The following is a 4574-nucleotide window of genomic DNA, read 5'->3' on the forward strand; positions in this document are numbered from 1 at the left end:
TAATTTATACGCTTTTTAGCATTGTTTTTACATAGTTTTTAGTATAATTTAGTTAGTTTTTAGTATATTTTTATTAGTTTTTAAATAAAAATCACATTTCTGGACTTTACTATGAGTTTGTGTGTTTTTCTGTGATTTCAGGTATTTTCTGGCTGAAATTGAGGGACTTGAGCAAAAATCAGATTTAGAGGTTGAAGAAGGACTGCAGATGCTGTTGGATTCTGACCTCCCTGCACTCAAAGTAGATTTTCTGGAGCTACAGAACTCCAAATGGCGTGCTCTCAATTGTGTTGGAAAGTAGACATCCAGGGATTTCCAGCAATATATAATAGTCTATACTTTGCCCGAGTTTAGATGACGCAAATTGGCGTTCAACGCCAGTTCCATGCTGCATTCTGGAGTTAAACGCCAGAAACAGGTTGCAAGGTGGAGTTAAACGCCAGAAATAGGTTACAAACTGGCGTTCAACTCCAAGAGAAGTCTCTACACGTGTAAAGCTCAATGTTCAGCCCAAGCACACACCAAGTGGGTCCCAGAAGTGGATTTCTGCATCATTTACTTATCTCTGTAAACCCTAGTAACTAGTTTAGTATAAATAGGACTTTTTACTATTGTATTTACATCTTTGGATATCTTTGGATTATCTTTTGATCCTTTGATCATGTTTAGGGGGCTGGCCATTCGGCCATGCCTGGACCTTCTCACTTATGTATTTTCAACGGTAGAGTTTCTACACACCATAGATTAAGGTGTGGAGCTCTGCTGTTCCTCATGAATTAATGCAAAGTACTATTGTTTTTCTATTCAATTCAAGCTTATTCCTATTCTAAGATATCCATTCGCACCCAAGAACATGATGAATGTGATGATTATGTGACGCTCATCATCATTCTCACCTATGAACGCGTGCCTGACAAACACTTCCGTTCTACATGCAAAAAAGCTAGAATGAGTATCTCTTAGATATCTAATACAGGGGACCAAGTCCGAGATATTAGAGTCTTCGTGGTATAAGTTAGAACCCATGGATGGCCATTCTTGAGATCCGGAAATTCTAAACCTTGTCTGTGGTATTCCGAGTAGGATCTGGGAAGGGATGGCTGTGACGAGCTTCAAACTCGCGAGTGCTGGGCGTAGTGACAGACGCAAAAGGATAGTAAATCCTATTCCGGTATGATCGAGAACCAACAGATGATTAGCCATGCAGTGACAGCACATTGGACCATTTTCACAAAGAGGATGGGATGTAGCCATTCACAACGGTGATGCCCTACATAAAGCTTGCCGTGGAAGGGAGTAGGAATGATTGGATGAAGACAGCAGGAAAGTAGAGGTTCAGAGGAACGAAAGCATCTCTATATGCTTATCTGAAATTCTCACCAATGAATTACATAAGTATCTCTATCCTAGTTTATGTTTTATTTATCTTTTAATTATTAAAACTCTATAACCTTTTGAATCCGCCTGACTGAGATTTACAAGGTGTCCATAGCTTGCTTCAAGCCGACAATCTCCGTGGGATCGACCCTTACTCACGTAAGGTTTATTACTTGGACGACCCAGTGCACTTGCCGGTTAGTTGTATCAAAATTGTGAAGAGAACTAAAATTATGAACGTGCGTATTAAGTTTTTAGTGCCATTACCAAGGAATGAACAATCACGATTTCGTGCACCAAGTTTTTGGCGCCGTTGCCGGGGATTGTTCCAGTTTGGACAACTGACGGTTCATCTTGTTGCTCAGATTAGGTAATTTTATTTTAATTTTAAGCTTTTTATTTCTTATTTTCGAAAAATACAAAAAAAATTTCTTTTTTCGTTTTTCCCAATTAATTTTCGAAAAATACAAAAAATTTTACAAAATCATAAAATCAAAAATATTTTTTGTGTTTCTTGCTTGAGTCTAGAGTCAACTTTTAAGTTTGGTGTCAATTGTATCTTTTTAATTTTCAAAAAATTATTTTCAAAAATCTCATGCATTGCATTCTTCATGATCTTCAAGTTGTTCTTGGCCAGTCTTCTTGTTTGATCTTCATATTTTCTTGTTTTGTGTCTTTTCTAGTTTTTCATATGCATTTTCAATTTGTTAGTGTCTAAAGTTTGAAAATTTCTAAGTTTGGTGTCTTGCATGTTTTTCTTTTCTTGAAAATTTTCAAAAATAAGTCTTGATGTTCATCTTGATCTTCAAAGTGTTCTTGGTGTTCATCTTGACATTCATAGTGATCTTGCATGCATCATGTGTTTTGATCTAAAATTTTCATGCATTGAGTCTTTTTGATGTTTTTCTCTTTCATCATTAAAAATTCAAAAATAAAAAATATCTTTCCCTTTTTCTTCTCATCAAATTCGAAAATTTGAGTTGACTTTTTCAAAAATTTTTAAAATTTAGTTGTTTCTTATGAGTCAAATCAAATTTTCAATTTAAAAATTCTATCTTTTTCAAATCTTTTTCAAAATTCAAATCTTTTTCAATTTTTCTTTCATATTTTCAAAAATTTTAAATTAATTTTCAAAATCTTTTTCTTATTTTTATTCCATATTTTCGAATTCAATGTTAACAATTAATGTGATTGATTCAAAAATATTAAGTTTGTTACTTGCCTAATAAGAAAGGTTCAATCTTTAAATTTTAAAATCAAATCTTTTTGTTTCTTGTTAGTCAAGTAATCAACTTTAACTTTCAAAATCAAATCTTTTTAAAATTCTTTTTCAAATCTTTTTCAAATTAAATTTCAATCACATCTTTTTCAAAATTTAATTTTAAAATCTTTTCTAACTTTTTATCTTTTCAAATTTGATTTTCAAATCTTTTTCAATTAACCACTTTACCTTTTTATTTGATTCTTATCTTTTTCAAAACTACCTAACTAAACTCCCTCTCTAATTTTCGAAAATCCCTTCCTTCTTTCTCAAATTTCCTTTTTAATTAACTAATTATTTTGATTTCAATTTAATTTGATTTTAATTTTAATTTTCAAATTTTAACTTTAATTTTAAAATATTTTTATTTTATTTTATTTAAATTTTTGAATTCTTCTCTTCCTCACCTCCTTCTATTTATTTATTCATCTACTAACACTTCTCCTCCACCAAAAAATTTGAACCCCATCCCCCTCTCTGTGTTCGAATTTTTTCTCTTCTCCTTCTTACATTCTTCTCTTCTTATACTTGCATAAGGAATCTCTATACTGTGACATAGAGGATTCCATATTTTCTTTTGTGTTCTCCTCTTTTTCATATGAGCAGGAACAAGGATAAGAACATTCTTGTTGAAGCTGATCCTGAACCTGAAAGAACTCTAAAGAGGAAGCTAAAGCACAACTCTCTGGAGAAAATCTGACAGAAATTTTTGAAAAAGAAGGAGACATGGCCGAAAACAATAACAATGCAAGGAAGATACTTGGTGACTTTACTGCACCAAATTCCAATTTACATGGAAGAAGCATCTCAATCCCTGCTATTGGAGCAAACAACTTTGAGCTTAAACCTCAATTAGTTTCTCTGATGCAACAGAACTGCAAGTTTCATGGACTTCCATCTGAAGATCCTTTTCAGTTCTTAACTGAATTCTTGCAGATCTGTGATACTGTTAAGACCAATGGGGTTGATCCCGAGGTTTACAGGCTTATGCTTTTCCCATTTGTTGTAAGAGACAGAGCTAGAATATGGTTGGACTCTCAACCTAAGGATAGCCTGAACTCTTGGGATAAGCTAGTCACGGCTTTCTTAGCCAAGTTCTTTCCTCCTCAAAAGCTTAGTAAGCTTAGAGTGGATGTTCAAACCTTCAAACAGAAAGAAGGTGAATCCCTCTATGAAGCTTGGAAGAGATACAAGGAACTGACCAAAAAGTGTCCTTCTGACATGCTTTCAGAATGGACCATCCTGGATATATTCTATGATGGTCTGTCTGAGCTATCAAAGATGTCACTGGACCATTCTGCAGGTGGATCCATTCACCTAAAGAAAATGCCTGTAGAAGCTCAAGAACTTATTGACATGGTTGCAAATAACCAGTTCATGTACAATTCTGAAAGGAATCCTGTGAATAATGGGACGCTTATGAGGAAGGAAGTTATTGAAATTGATACTCTAAATGCCATATTGGCTCAGAATAAAATATTGACTCAGCAAGTCAATATGATCTCTCAGAGTCTGAATGGATTGAAGGAATCATCCAACAGTACTAAAGAGGCATCTTCTGAAGAAGAAGCTTATAATCCTGAGAACTTTGCAATTGCAGAGGTGAATTACATGGGTGAACCCTATGGAAACACCTATAATTCCTCATGGAGGAATCATCCAAATTTCTCATGGAAGGATCAACAAAAGCCTCAACAAGGTTTTAATAATGGTGGAAGAAACAGGTTTAGCAATAGCAAGCCTTTTCCATCATCCACTCAGCAACAGACAGAGAATTCTGAGCAGAATCCATCTAGCTTAGCAAATATAGTCTGTAATCTATCTAAGGCCACTTTAAGTTTCATGAATGAAACAAGGTCTTCCATTAGAAATTTGGAGGCACAAGTGGGCCAACTGAGTAAAAGAGTCACTGAAACTCCTCCTAGTACTCTCCCAA

The 4574-nt window shown here is 34.4% G+C and overlaps 1 non-coding gene across 1 annotated transcript; it reads right to left on the reverse strand.

The window, feature by feature from the left end:
- Positions 1 to 3757: 3757 nt before the first annotated feature.
- On the reverse strand, positions 3758 to 3865 carry LOC112782125 (small nucleolar RNA R71). The gene has a single exon (XR_003192863.1). It is a non-coding gene; the product is annotated as a small nucleolar RNA R71 (small nucleolar RNA).
- Between the last annotated feature and the right edge of the window lie 709 nt (positions 3866 to 4574).

Source organism: Arachis hypogaea, chromosome 19 (genome assembly GCF_003086295.3).
Source record: "Arachis hypogaea cultivar Tifrunner chromosome 19, arahy.Tifrunner.gnm2.J5K5, whole genome shotgun sequence".
NCBI lineage: Eukaryota > Viridiplantae > Streptophyta > Magnoliopsida > Fabales > Fabaceae > Arachis > Arachis hypogaea.